Source organism: Bombina bombina, chromosome 6 (assembly GCF_027579735.1).
Source record: "Bombina bombina isolate aBomBom1 chromosome 6, aBomBom1.pri, whole genome shotgun sequence".
Lineage (NCBI taxonomy): Eukaryota > Metazoa > Chordata > Amphibia > Anura > Bombinatoridae > Bombina > Bombina bombina.
The window spans coordinates 772,516,180-772,532,199 of NC_069504.1; the positions used below are offsets into that span (position 1 = coordinate 772,516,180).

At 37.9% G+C, this 16,020-nt stretch overlaps 1 protein-coding gene across 1 annotated transcript in view; it reads right to left on the reverse strand.

Annotated features, from left to right (window-relative positions):
- Positions 1-15,808, reverse strand: part of LOC128664605 (PDZ domain-containing protein GIPC1) — a 77,969-nt gene extending 62,161 nt beyond the window's left edge. Inside the window, exon 1 of the mRNA XM_053719422.1 lies at positions 15,703-15,808. The gene's annotated coding sequence lies outside the window, so the exon portion shown is untranslated. The remainder of the gene's footprint in view (positions 1-15,702) is intronic.
- Between the last annotated feature and the right edge of the window lie 212 nt (positions 15,809-16,020).

Genomic DNA, 16,020 nt, shown 5'->3' on the forward strand with positions numbered 1-16,020 from the left:
TAGCCTAAGACTAAGGGTTTTTCCAGTTTGCCTTAAGCCTGTTATTTGTAGCCCATCAGAGCGGACAGCATATCGTCCGGTTCCTTATCGGGTGTAAAGCGCTCCAGCCCACTACTTGTACTGAGGCTGTTACCCTTAGGCCATGTGATTGTCGCTGCCGGAGGAGACAGAGACCCGCCAAACTATTGCGGCTGTCTGAGCTGGTGTAAGTGTTAGGAGGGTCTGCTGTGCAGTTTTGTGTGTGCTCTCTGTGCAGACTTACTCCGGTATGCGGCTCACTCCGGCGGCGGCGTTGTGCTTGTTAGGCGCGGGATCCAAGGCCTCAGGAGTTGCCTCGCGACTCGCTTGGGGTGCCACGCTGGGTCCTGTAATCCACAGGTAGCGTTGATAAGGAGGCGTCTACTGGAACTCCGCTACATCCTGAGCAGGTAGAGTCGTTTTCAGTTTATACACTGCTTGTGTAGGTACTTTTAAGGGCTCGGGAAGAGTTTGAAAATGCGGAGCATTAGCTTTGCACAGCCATTCCTGACGGTGGCTGGCTCCGCCCCCACCTTCCAATTTTTTATCCATAGGATCTTTGAAAGCACAACTATCTTCGATAGGAATAGTAGTGCGTTTGTTTAGAGTAGAAACTGCCCCCTCGACCTTGGGGACTGTCTGCCATAAGTCCTTTCTGGGGTCGACCATAGGAAATAATTTCTTAAATATAGGGGGGGGAACAAAAGGTATGCCGGGCTTTTCCCACTCCTTATTTACTATGTCCGCCACCCGCTTGGGTATAGGAAAAGCGTCGGGGGGCACCGGAACCTCTAGGAACTTGTCCATCTTGCATAATTTCTCTGGAATGACCAAGTTGTCACAATCATCCAGAGTAGATAACACCTCCTTAAGCAGTGCGCGGAGATGTTCTAATTTAAATTTAAATGTCACAACATCAGGTTCAGCTTGATGAGAAATTTTTCCTGAATCTGAGATTTCTCCATCAGACAAAACCTCCCTCATGGCCCCTTCAGATTGGTGTGAGGGTATGACAGAACAATTATCATCAGCGCCCTCTTGCTCTTCAGTGTTTAAAACAGAGCAATCGCGCTTTCTCTGATAAGTAGGCATTTTGGATAAAAGATTTTCTATGGAGTTATCCATTACAGCCGTTAATTGTTGCATGGTAATAAGTATTGGCGCACTAGATGTACTAGGGGCCTCCTGCATGGGCAAAACTGGTGTAGACACAGTAGGAGATGATGTAGTATCATGTTTACTCCCCTCATTTGAGGAATCATCTTGGGCAATATCATTATCTGTGGCAGTACTGTCCTTACTTTGTTTGGACGCTATGGCACAATTATCACATAAATTTAAATGGGGAGACACATTGGCTTTCATACATATAGAACATAGCTTATCTGAAGGTACAGACATGTTAAACAGGCTTAAACTTGTCAACAAAGCACAAAAAACGTTTTAAAATAAAACCGTTACTGTCTCTTTAAATTTCAAACAGAAAACACTTTATTACTGAATATGTGAAAAAGTATGAAGGAATCGTTCAAAAATTACCAAAATTCCACCACAGTGTCTTAAAGCATTAAAAGTATTGCACACCAAATTTCAGAGCTTTAACCCTTAAAATAACGGAACCGGAGCCGTTTTTAAATTTAACCCCTATACAGTCCCAGCTATCGTCTTTGCTGAGACCCAACCAAGCCCAGAGGGGAATACGATACCAAATGACGCCTTCTAGAAGCTTTGTCAGTGATTTTTAGATCCTCACACATGCATCTGCATGCCCTGCTCTCAAAAAACAACTGCGCAGTAATGGCGCGAAAATGAGGCTCAGTCTATAACTAGAAAGGCCCCCTGACTGAAAAAGGTGTCTAACACAGTGCCTGCCGTTTTATAAACGTTCCCCAAGATTATAAATGCCAATTGTTAGCCTAAATCTGAATAATATGCCCAAATAAAGCAATCGATTTAGCCCATAAAAATGTCTACCAGTTTTTTAGCCCATATTAAGCCCTTTATTCTGTTTGTTTGACTAAGAAAATGGCTTACCGGTCCCCATGAGGGGAAATGACAGCCTTCCAGCATTACACAGTCTTGTTAGAAATATGGCTAGTCATACCTTAAGCAGAAAAGTCTGCTAACTGTTTCTCCCAACTGAAGTTACTTCATCTCAACAGTCCTATGTGGAAACAGCAATCGATTTTAGTTATTGTCTGCTAAAATCATCTTCCTCTCACAAACAGAAATCTTCATCCTTTTCTGTTTCAGAGTAAATAGTACATACCAGCACTATTTTAAAATAACAAACACTTGATAGAAGAATAAAAACTACATTTAAACACCAAAAAACTCTTAACCATCTCCGTGGAGATGTTGCCTGTGCAACGGCAAAGAGAATGACTGGGGTGGGTGGAGCCTAGGAGGGACTATATGGCCAGCTTTGCTGGGACTCTTTGCCATTTCCTGTTGGGGAAGAGAATATCCCACAAGTAAGGATGACGCCGTGGACCGGACACACCAATGTTGGAGAAAGCTATTTAAATATGCTATGCAAAATTCATACACGCTTATCTTAAAAACCCACCTTATTTATAAATAACCTTTAACATCCAAGCAATACAATTTTAAACAGTATTCTTAAACAATAGGATAATATATATATTCTGCTATTTAACTGCAATTTATCCTAATACAATATTGACTTAAAACACCAGAACTTTCACAGATAAATCACTTAGTCTACCAGATACAAATTTAAATATCTAGGCTGGGATTACCAATTTAAAATACAATTTATTTGTTTGACTCTGCCAGGCCCAGCAATAGTAATTGTTTACTTTAAATGCTTGCATAAAAATAGGTAGGCTAAGAGCTATCTAGGACAATGACACACAGTTTAAAAGTATAATCTGCTCTTTAAATCTATTAACTGTAAAGGCTATGCATATGACTTATCTTACAAAACCCAGAAAACTGTATCTTTAAACTGCAGTGACTTTAAAATATCACATGTAATTAGCAGCCCTTTTCTTATACTCTATATATATATACACGTTACCAAAATGAGATCCAACTTCAAGATTTTTCACACCTTATATAAAATAAGTGTAATTGCAATGGAATAGGAGAGGTATGGCCCACTTTGTTTTTATAGTTTGACTGTGTCCCACGCAAAACAGTTTCAGTCAGTTCAAAACTCTGCAGCCAGTGTCCCCTTGACCCTTTCCTGCATAGCACTATATAATGTAATCATTGGTGTGAAATATGGGTGGCCCTTCGAAACCTTGTCCCTCTATTGGATAACTGGATATCCCATTTCCAACAGCCAAAAATCTTTCTGGCTGTAGTTCTCTCGTGGCAACACCGGGTGGCATCACAAACAGACACAGCAACATTTGAAACAACTTAAATCACTATTTCTATGAAATGGTTATTCATTTTATCATAATTTACTGCAACAACTATTCACAATATTTGTTTTGGATAAGTTATATCTTAATGAATTTTCTGATCATTTTGATATGAAATATCAAATATATCTAACATTATATTAAAATAATTTATATTTCATTTAGTCTAACAGAAAATATATATCTCATAGTCATATCACATCAAAGTAACTTCCATATCTTCATCTCACTATATTTTAAAAGATGTATTTGAAACTTTAAACATTTATTGCACATTCATATGATATGATATTTCATTTCATGCAGGCATTCCATCTGAAATAAAGTAATAAGTGTCATTAATTATTTCTTTCCAGGTCCACAAGTATTTATTTATATTCTTAAAAACACAGAGGTTAAGTAAGATCTTTTATGTTTTCAAAACATATACATACATATTAATATATATATATATATATATATATATACACATTCATTTCTATGTAGATCTGAGATTATCTGTCTGAAAAATATAAACAAAACAGAGGTTATTACACATTTTTGACTGACTAAAACAGTTACCTCCCAAGCTTAGCAAATAACCATGTAATAATAATAGAGAATTAGACAATTTCTCAAATTTCTATATTTAATACATTCTGGGGCATGCATTCAAACAGAAAAATAAATAAATTGATGTTTATTTGCTGCCTGCTTACGTGAGTTTCCAGAGTCACACCTCAGCATCTGTCTTTTGCTTCCCAAGGCCTTTATTATCTTAATCACCACATGAACCGCTCAAATAAATCTGTGCTAATTACCAGTTCCCCTTGAAAAATGTTTTCATTTCTCACATTTCTTCAGATGGATCGGCATTTCTCTTGGAGGAAATCCATATATTTGCCTGTGTCCTGTTCTATGTATCAAAGTGCTGCCTTTTACACAGCAGGAGGGGGCTTCAAAGGTTATGCTCAAGCCTTTGGAGACATCCTGTCTGCATACTAAATGGGGGAAGAGCTGAACATGAGTGAAGTCAGTTTGTCTGAGAGGAATGAATCACTTTTTTTTTCTGATCAGTGAAATATCTGATCAACAATACAGATTTATTAATCTTGAGATATATGATTAAAATATATATATTTATTAACCTCACATATACCATGACAATGTAAATTTAAGGCACTTTTAAATGAACTTCTATTTTCATATGTGCTTCGTTCTCTTTGTATCCCTTGTTGAAAAAGAATTTATACATATCCTACACTAGAAAGAGCTAGCTGCTGATTGGTGCTTGTAAACGTCTCGTGATTGGCTAACTGATGTGTTCAGCTTGCTGCCAGTAATGCAATGCTATTCCTTCAGCAAAGGATAACAAGATAAGGAAGCAAATTTGATAATAGCAGTAAATTGAAAAGTTGTTTAAAATTGTATGTTCTAATCAAATCATGAAATTTTGGGGTTACCTATCCCTTTAAACTATGGGGGTAAAAGGTATTGAGAAATTGAATCCACTGCACTTCCTTCTGTTACAACCATAAAGGAACAGTCTAGTTAAAATTAAATTTTCATTATTCAGATAGGGCATGCAAATTTTCCCATATACTTTTATCATCAAATTTGCTTTGTTCTCTTGATATTTTTTGTTGAAAGCTAAACCTAGGTAGACTCATATGCAAAATTTTAAGCCCTTGAAGACCGGCTGTTAGCTCAGTGCATTTGACATTTTTTTCACAGCTAGACAGTGCTAGTTCGTGTGTGCCATATGGATAACATTATGCTCACTCCCATGGAGTTACTTATGATTGGCTAGAGTGCAAGTCAATAAAAAAACTAAGATAAGGGGCAGTCTGCAGAGGCTTAGATACAAGGTCATTTCAGAGGTAAAAAGTATATTAATATAACAGTGTTGGTTATGCAAAACAGGGGATTGGGTAATAAAAGGGATTATCTATCTTTTTAAACAATAACGATTCCGGAGTAGACTGTCCCTTTAATTCTCTGTTTCCCACCCTCTCCCAAGTTTAAGTATATGGCCTATGACCTGGAACCTTAAAGGGACACTGAACCCAAAAATTTTATTTCGTGATTCAGATAGAGCATGCAATTTTAAGCAACTTTCTAATTTACTCCTATTATCAATGTTTCTTCTTTCTCTTGCTATCTTTATATAAAAAAGAACGCATCTAAGCTTTTTTTCTTGGTTCAGACTCTGGACAGCAGTTTTTAATTGGTGGATGAATTTTATCCACCAATCAGCAAGAACAACCTAGGTTGTTCACCAAAAATGGGCCGGCATATAAACTTACATTCTTGCATTTCAAATAAAGATACCAAGAGAATAAAGAACATTTGATAATAGGAGTAAATTAGAAAATTGCTTAAAATTTCATGCTCTAGCTGAATCACAAAAGAAAAAATTTGGGTTCAGTGTCCCTTTAACAATAGTCCGTCATTTCACCTATATAGCAAAGCCCACAAGTGCATGTAAGCAAACAGATGGCATACTCAGTCTGGAAAGGTATACAAAGTGACACAATATGCGCTTTATAGATAATATTTTTGGTGGTGGGGGGGGGGAGCAACGTTGGAGTCCTTACAGCCTATTAACACCTGCAAAAGAGAAAAGGATTTTAAAGATTTAATCCCCAAACCTGAATATACTTTACCTTCCTCGTCAACCTCTCCTGCTCTTTTGTTTTTTTTCAACAGCATGTCAAAGGCGCTCTGTCTAATCACAGCAAGTCAGGTTGTGCCATTGAACTACATATAGCATGCTCCTGCGCCGGGTAAAGCTGTCGGCTGCTTTACCCAGCAAGGAGTGTACTACATGTATGTAGTTCAATGGGACGACCAATTGCACTGTGATTAGACAGAGCACCTGTGACGTGCTATTGAAAAAAAAACAGAAGAGGCTGGCGAGGAAGGTAAGATAAATACGGGTTGGGGGGCGAGTAAAATCTTTAAAATACTTTTCTTTTACAGGTAGCACCAATCATCCTCACCAAGCAGTAAACAATTTCCAAAACAGTCTCAAACTATGCTACACACAGCAACACCCGGCGCTCCCCCAACTACCCCCACTGCTCACCAACCCACCACTGTTATTTGCCTCTTAACACAGGGCTTGATAAATTTATTTACACTGTGGGAACAGGCAGAAAATGTAAAAGCCAGGTACATACACATTCCCTCTAGACCTATGTTGCCTTTCCTATCCATCAATACCAAATCACCTCAGCAACCCATCACATACCGTACACATTCCATAATCCACCTGAGCATCATTCACTCACCCAAATCACATTTGTAATCTTAGAGGCCCCAAAATCACCTTGATGTAGACTGAAAGTAATAAATGGCTTTTATCATTTAGTTTTAAAATATTTAAAAAAAGGCAAAAAAAAAAAAAAAAAAAGCTATAGGTGTATAATATACATGACAACATTGTGTACATGCAATAAACAGTACTGGATTTTAAACCCCTTCATGCTGGATTTTCCATGCAGTACTAACAGCACTGGGCTTTAATACAGTTAGGACGGCATAGAACTTCCCCCTTTGACGTAGGCAAGGATCAGCCTGGGGGGGGGTGTGCATAGCTGTGTAGGCAGTCCCCCACGATCCAATCCCGGCTTTGAAAGCATGTGATCTCATTGACGATTGTGCAATTTCATTTTTACTAACAGTGTTTACATCGGAACTTCCGATGTGAACAACTATAGCCACGAAGGGGTTAACTTAGGGCTTACACACACACAAAAAAAAAAAAAAGTCAAAACATAGAACTCATAGGTTAAAGGGATAGTAAACACCAAAAATGTTATTGTTTATAAAAAAAAAAGATAGATAATCCCTTTATTTACTATTCCCCAGTTTTGTATAACCAACACTGTTATAGAAAAATACTTTTTACCTCTGTAATGACCTTGTATCTAAGCTTCTGCTGACTCCTCAGATCTTTTGACAGATTTGCATTTCAGGCAATTAGTGCTGACTCCTAAATAACTTCACGTGCATGAGCACAGTGTTATCTATATGAAACACATGAACTAATGCCCTCTAGTGGTGAAAAATTGTCAAATGCAGAGGCAGCCTTCAAGGGCTTAGAAATTAGCATATGAGCCTACCTAGGTTTAGCTTTCAACTAAGAATAACAAGAGAACAAAGCAAATTTGATGATAAAAGTAAAATTAGATAATTTGTTTAAAATTACATGCCCTATCTGAATCATGAAAGTTTAATTTGGACTTTACTATCCCTTTAAGTTCATGCAAATACACTGAAAACTTAAAACATTTATTAACCTTCCATACCTATATATAGATCTGTTGACTCAGGGATGCCCGATTTATACTTAAAGGGACAGTCTACACCAGAATTTTTATTGTTTTAAAAGATAGATAATGCCTTTATTACCCATTTCCCAGTTTTGCATAACCAACACAGTTATATTAATACACTTTTAACCTCTGTGATTATCTTGTATCTAAGCCTCTGCAAACTGCCCCTTTTTTCAGTTCTTTTGACAGACTTGCAGTCTAGCCAATCAGTGCCTGCTCCCAGATTACTTCACGTGCACAAGCACAGTGTTATCTATATGAAATATGTGAACTAACACCCTCTAGTGGTGAAAAACTGTTAAAATGCAATCTGAAAGAGGTGGGCTTCAAGGTCTAAGAAATTAGCATATGAACCTCCTAGGTTAAGCTTTCAACTAAGAATACCAAGAGAACAAAGCAAAATTGGTGATAAAAGTAAATTGGAAAATTGTTTAAAATTGCATGCTCTATCTGAATCATGAAAGTTTATTTTGGCCTGGACTGTCCCTTTAATGTAACAATCATAATGTGATTGTTGTTTTATTTAATACTCTATGGCAAGTAGAACAGGTTCCACTAAACAATTCTACCACATATATAATCAGCAAAATAATGCATTTCTGCATTAACTTAACATACATATTCATTTATTTTTTTTATCATACGCTGCATAAGGTTTAAAAAGTACTGAATGAATCCATGAATCCCAGAATAATTCCTAAGGAACAGATGTCTTAACAGTACAAAATGCACTATCCGTCTCTATAGATCCACACTTTAGGCCTCTCTTAGTTAAAGGAATAGTCTAGTCAAAATTAAAGGGACAGTAAAGACCAGAATTTATTTTGTTTAAAAAAGGTAGATAGATAATCCCTATATTACCCATTCCCCAATTTTGCATAACCATCACAGTTATAATAATATACATTTTACCCTTGTGATTACCTTGTATCTAAGCCTCTGCAAACTACCCCCTTATTTCAGTTCTTTTGAGAGACTTGGATTTTTAGCAAATCAGTGCTGACCCCTAGGAGCTTCACGTGCTTGAGCGCAATGTTATCTATATGAAACACATGAACTAGCGCCCTCTAGTGGTCAAAATGCTTTCAGATTAGAGGCAGTCTTCAAGGCCTAAAAATTAGCATATGAACCTCCTAGATTTAGCTTTCAACTAAGAATACCAAGAGAACAAAGCAAAATTGGTGATAAAAGTAAATTGGAAAGTTGTTTAACCCCTTAAGGACCAAGGACGTACGCCACACGTCCTCAAAAAAAATACACTTAATGACCGAGGACGTGTGGCCTACGTCCTTGGTCTGGAAAGCAGCTGGAAGCGATCCTGCTCGCTTCCAGCTGCTTTCCGGTTATTGCAGTGATGCCTCGATATGGAGGCATCCTGCAATAACCCCCCTTGGCCATCCGATGCAGAGAGAGCCACTCTGTGGCCCTCTCTGCACCGGACATCGATGGCCGGTATCGTTGGTGGGAGGGAGCTTACGTGGGAGGCGGGTGGGCGGCCATCGGTGCTCTGTGTGAAGTGGAGGGGGGCGCGCACGGGAGCGCGCGCGTGCACGGGGGGTGGCGGGCGGGCGCGTGCACGGGGCGGGAGCGGGTGGGAACCGCTACACTACAGAAAAAAAAAAAGTTAAGAGCTAAAAAAAATAATAATAAATGTAACTATTAAAAATGTAATCTAAGGGACCTGGAAGGGGTTGGGGGTTGTTCTTGGTGGGGGGGGAAAGCTACACTACAGAAAAGGGCATTTAAAAAAAAAAAAGGCACATTTTTTTACAAAACTGGGTACTGGCAGACAGCTGCCAGTACCCAAGATGGCGCCCATTAAGGCAGAGGGGAAGGGTTAGAGAGCTGTTTGGTGGGGGATCAGTGAGGTTGGGGTCTAAGGGGGGATCCTACACATCAGCATATGTAAATATGCTTTTTTTTTTTTTTTTTTTAAAAGGGCCAAATACCTTTTATTTTAGTACTGGCAGAGTTTCTGCCAGTACTTAAGATGGCGGGGACAATTGTGGGGTGGGGGAGGGAAGAGAGCTGTTTGGGAGGGATCAGGGGGTCTGATGTTTCAGGTGGGAGGCTGAGCTCTACACTAAAGCTAAAATTAACCCTGCAAGCTCCCTACAAGCTACATAATTAACCCCTTCACTGCTAGCCATAATACACGTGTGATGCGCAGCGGCATTTAGAGGCCTTCTAATTACCAAAAAGCAATGCCAAAGCCATATATGTCTGCTATTTCTGAACAAAGGGGATCCCAGAGAAGCATTTACAACCATTTGTGCCATAATTGCACAAGCTGTTTGTAAATAATTTCAGTGAGAAACCTAAAATTGAGAAAAAAATTAACGTTTTTTTTAATTTTATCGCATTTGGCGGTGAAATGGTGGCATGAAATATACCAAAATTGGCCTAGATCAATACTTGGGGTTGTCTACTACACTACACTAAAGCTAAAACTACCCCAAAAAGCTCCCTACATGCTCCCTAATTAACCCCTTCACTGCTGGGCATAATACACGTGTGGTGCGCAGTGGCATTTAGCGGCCTTCTAATTACCAAAAAGCAACGCCAAAGTCATATATGTCTGCTATTTCTGAACAAAGGGGATCTCAGAGAAGAATTTACAACCATTTATGCCATAATTGCACAAGCTGTTTGTAAATAATTTAAGTTAGAAACCAAAAGTTTGTGCAAAAAATTGTGAAAAGTGAACGATTTTTTGTATTTGATTGCATTTGGCGGTGAAATGGTGGCATGAAATATACCAAAATGGGCCTAGATCAATACTTTGGGTTGTCTACTAAAAAAAATATATACATGTCAATGGATATTCAGGGATTCCTGAAAGATATCAGTGTTCTAATGTAACTAGCGCTAATTTTGAAAAGAAATGGTTTGGAAATAGCAAAGTGCTACTTGTATTTATGGTCCTATAGTTTACAAAAAAAGCAAAGAACATGTAAACATTGGGTATTTCTAAAATCAGGACAAAATTTAGAAACTATTTAGCATGGGTGTTTTTTGGTGGTTGTAGATGTGTAACAGATTTTGGGGGTCAAAGTTAGAAAAAGTGTGTTTTTTTCCATTTTTTCCTCATATTTTATATTTTTTTTTATAGTAAATTATAAGATATGATGAAAATAATGGTATCTTTAGAAAGTCCATTTAATGGCGAGAAAAACGGTATATATTATGTGTGGGTACAGTAAATGAGTAAGAGGAAAATTACAGCTAAACACAAACACCTCAAAAATGTAAAAATAGCCTTGGTCCCAAACGGACACAAAATGGAAAAGTGCTGTGGTAATTAAGGGGTTAAAATTACATACATACCCTATTTAAAGCAAGTTTTTTTTAACTTTACTGTCCCTTTAAACTTTCATGATTCAGATAGAGCAGGCAATTTTAAGCAACTTTCTAATTTACTCCTATTATCAATTTGTATTTGTGCTCTTGGTATTTTTTTTGAAAAAGCATAAGCTTGCGAGCCGGTCTTGGGTAGTGCTTTCTGATTGGTATCTAAATGTAACCACCAATCAGCAAGTGCTACCCTTGTGCTGAAATAAAAATGGGTCGGCGCCTAAGATTACATTAAAATAAAGATACCATGAGAACAAAGAAAAATTGATAATAGGAGTAAATTAGAATGTTGCTTAAAATTGCATGCTCTATCTGAATCACGGAAGTTTAATTTTGACTAGACTATTCCTTTAAAAAAGGTATAGAAAAGTCAAAATTGAAATGTGTATGGGTACATTTTAATTTTTAATAGAATAATTTTTGCATTATAACTTCCATTACCAAAAATGCTTTAAGTAACATTATTACTGTGGCATATGTACATATGCTGTGTGTGCCCATGCACCAGTATTCAAGCTGTAGCTGTTTGTGGTGTGTATTGTATGTGTTTAGACTAATATGTGTCATACTAGCCACTGCCGGAGAAGGTGTGGTGTTTGAATGCTGGTGCATGGGCCCTCACAGCATATGTGCGTATGCCGCTGAAAAACGGTTCTAACTTGTACTAGAAGCATTTCTGCTAATGGAAGTATATAGTAAAAATGTTTCTATTTAAAACTAAAATGCTCTCATGCACATTTCAGTTTTTACCTTTATTCTTCATAAAAATATCCGCTCTGCATTTAAAATATAATTTATATTAGCCTTAAAATGAAGGTCAATTTGGATGAATTAGTGCCCGGTTTTTAATAAATCTATTAAAAACAAGGGCAATTTAATTCATCAAAATTGACATTACACTAATTTTCTTCAAAAACTTACCTTTCAATCTTGTCAGCCGCTGCAGCGCTTCCTCCGCAAGTCCCCTTGACGAATCCAAAATGACGAATCCGGCTTCCTCCAATCACGGCGTTGCATCAGGCCAAGATCCCCTGGGGGGAAAGCTGTGATTGGAGGAAGCCGGATTCGTCATTTCTGTCGTAAGGAGAGGCTTCCGACGGCCGGGGGAATCGCTGGAGCGACCTTCAGGATTAAAAAGGTACGTTTTTGAAGAAAAGGAGTGAAATGTCAATTTTGATGAATTAAAGTGCCCTTGTTTTTAATAGGTTTATTAAAAACCAGGCACTAATTCATCCAAATTGACCTTCACTTTAACATTATAGCTATTGCCTTCTTGGTTAATTCTCGTCACTTTCCATAGAAAACAAAAACAAATAAATACTTTATAAGTATGATAAGTTTAGAATCATTAAAAGGACATAAACCCAATTTTTTTCTTTTATGAATTAGATGGAGTATACAATTTTAAACAACTTTCCAATTTACTTATATTAGCCAATTAGTTTTGTTCTTTTGGTATCCTTTGTTGAAAAGCATGCCCAAGTAGGCTCTGTAGCTTGAGCTAGCTGCTGATTGGCGACTACACATATATTCCTGTTGTCTTTGGCACAGCTAGTTCCCAGTAGTACATTACTGCTTTTTCAATTAAAGATACCAAAAGAATTAAGCAAAATTCATAATTGAAGTAAAGTGGAAAGTTGTTAAAAGGGACATGAAACCCACATTTTTTTTCTTTTACAATTCAGACAGAACATACAATTTTAAAAAACTTTCCAATTTGCTTCTATTATTTAATGTGCTTCTTTCTCTTGATATCCTTTGTTCAAAAGCATACCTAGGTAGGCTTAGGAGCAGCAAATGCACTTCTGGGAGCTAGCTGATTAAGGACTGCACAGATATGCCTCTTGTGATTGGCTTATCTGATGTTTTCAGCTCGCTCCTAATAGTGCAATGCTGCCATCTTCAACAAATGAGAGGAAGAGAATGAACTAAATTTGATTATAGAATTAAATTGTATGCTCTATACTGTATGTATAATAAAAGAAAATTTTGGGTTGGTTTCGTGTCCCTTAAACCCCTTCACCCAATACGACGTATATATGCGTCCTGCAGTTTGCCTATCGTACTGCAGGACGTATATATACGTTGTTGCTTCAGGACGCTCCAGCACTCTCGGCTGTTAAGTGACAGCCGAGATCTGGATCTCCTGAAGCATCAGGCATCTGCCTCATATAGAGACTGAGAGCGATAGATTCTCCGGCTTCATATGAGGGCAGATGCCTGATTGTTACAGACGGTGACACTGTGTGTGTCACCGACTGCAGCGATCGTTGCTGGTGCCGATTGGAGATGAAGGCGGGTGGGCGGTCCAGCAGGAGGGAGAGGGAGGAAATGAGAGGGGCCCTACACTACAGAAAAAGGGGATCTGGGTGTGTGGGGGCCCCCTTAATAAAGATCGTGGGTGGGGACACTACGCTACAGAAAATATAATTAAAACAAAAACACAACAGCTGCCAGTACCTAAGAGTTGGGGGGGGTTACAGAGCTTTTTGGGGGGTTCAGAGAGGTTGGGGGGTAAGGCGGAATCCTACACTGGAGAAATATTTTTAAAAAAGCCTTATTTCTTCATACTGGCAGACTGTCTGCCAGTACCAAAGATGGGGGTTACCAGTGGGGGAGGGAAGAGAGCTGTTTGGGAGGGATCAAGTAGGGATCAGGGGGTAGGGAGTGTCAGGTAGGAGGCTAATCTCTACACTAAAGCTAACAACCTTTCAAGCTACCTAATTAACCCCTTCACTGCCGGGAATGATAGAAGTGTGGTGCGAAGCTGCACTTAGCGGCCTTCTAAGTACCAAAAAGCAATGGCAAAGCCATATATGTCTTCTATTTCTGAACAAAGGGGATCCCAGAGAAACTTTTACAAACATTTGTGCCATGACTGCACAAGCAGTATGTAAATGGTGGCATGAAATATACCAAAATGGGCCTAGATCAATACCTTGGGTTGTCTACTTATATATATATATATATATATATATATATATATATATATATTATATATATTTGATAGGTAAATAAAACAACAAGGCTATTTCTGTTTAAATGGAGTGATAGCAAAAATGCTTAGGAAGTCCCGGTAGTGAAAGGGTTAAAGCAACAATTTGCACTACAACATTTGCCATATGATGGAACACAAAAAAACAAAAAACAAAAAAAAAAAAAACACGAGTCAAATAAATAAATAAAATAACTGCTTTAGGATGGGAAATGATTTATAAAAAATACCAACTCATCAAACCACACTAGGTAATTCAATCATCCCAACTAAAACACAAGATTTGAAAAAGTATTTAATTATCTAAATGTACATTTTAATGAGAATATTTGTAGGAAAACCTACATTTTTCACACTGGGGTACAAATGTATGTCCATCATTCTAAACTATATATGTTTAATGCAACGACTATTTTACTGTACAAAATGAAAACACATAAATAAAAGATATGAAACACAAAATGTTCTTTTGTGGTTCAGACAGAACATACTATTTTTAAAAAGTTCCCAATTTACTTCTATTACCAAATTTGCTTTGTTCCTATGATATTCTTTGTTGAAGAGATACCTAGGTAGGCATCTGGAGCACTACATTGCAGAAAATAGTTCTGCCATCCAGCTCTCTTGCAAATGGTTAACATTCTTGCAAAACTGCTGCCATATAGTGCTCCAGAAATTGCCCGGCTCCTAAGCTTACGTCTCTGCTTTTCAACAAAAGATACCAAAAGAATGAACAAATATTTATAATAAGAGTAAATTAGAAAGTGGTTTCAAATTGAATGTTCTATCTGAATCATGAAATAAAAAAATGTGGGTTTTTCATATACATTTTATACAGCAGAGGGCACAATATTTTGGCATTTTGTTGCTTAGGCAGAAATAGGGGCAAGTACACCAGAGTTTAAAGGTTCAGTCATTTTAGTAGCCCCCCCCAACATAAGAAATATGAAAGCCAAAAATGTTCTTTTGTGATTCAGACAAAACATACCATTTAAATAAAAAAAAAAAAAAGTTTCCAATTTACTTTTATTCATCAAATTTGCTTCGTTCCCATGATATTCTGTATTCAAGAGATACCTAGGTAGGCATCTGGATCACTATATGGCAGAAATAGTGCTGCCATCTAGTGCTCTTGCAAATGGATAACATTCTTGCAAAATTGTTGCCATATAATGCTTCAGAAATGGGCCAGCTCCTAAGCATACGTCCCTGTTTTTCACCAAAAGATATCAAGAGAACAAAGAAAAAATGGATACTGGAAATAAATAAGAAAGTGGTTTAAAATGACATGCTCGATCTGAATCATAAAATAAAATCTACTCCAGTTGGTTACATTCTGACCGTGTGATGCTGCTACATATAATATATTTACTGTCAGTGCACTGTGCGGGTAGTATTAGGCAAACTGCTTCTAATTGATATGTAAGAGTGGCCTGCGCTCCTGGAAATAAGATGATCCCTGTACGTTGTGTATTGTAAAAGGTATGAATGAACAACCATAACAAGAGAGGAATCAAACTGCACTGCTTTCAGTGCAACCAAGGGGTTAACACCATTCTACTGTCAACCCATCGCATTACATATATCCGTATTTAATCACTTCTCTGATCTAGACACTCACCAGTATAAGGTTATACGCCAAATAAAATGTCCTCTACACTAAGCCCGTTCTCGTTTCCGTTTTCCTGCGTTTTCGGTACCGTTTCCTGTACTTTTCCAGCTTCTTGGAGCCGCTTCCGGTTTCGGTGACTCCCTTCTACTCTGTAGCTAGAGGAGGTGTTAGCTGAGTAAAAGTGAACCAATCACAGAAAGCCTGAGAAAATGGGCGTGGTTGGTTGAAAGTGATTGGGGGAAAAAAACTGTCATGTACTGTCAGTGGGTTTGGAAGCCAATAAAGTTTGGCTGAAAAGTGTTATTCGTGTTGCCATAGTAACAAAAG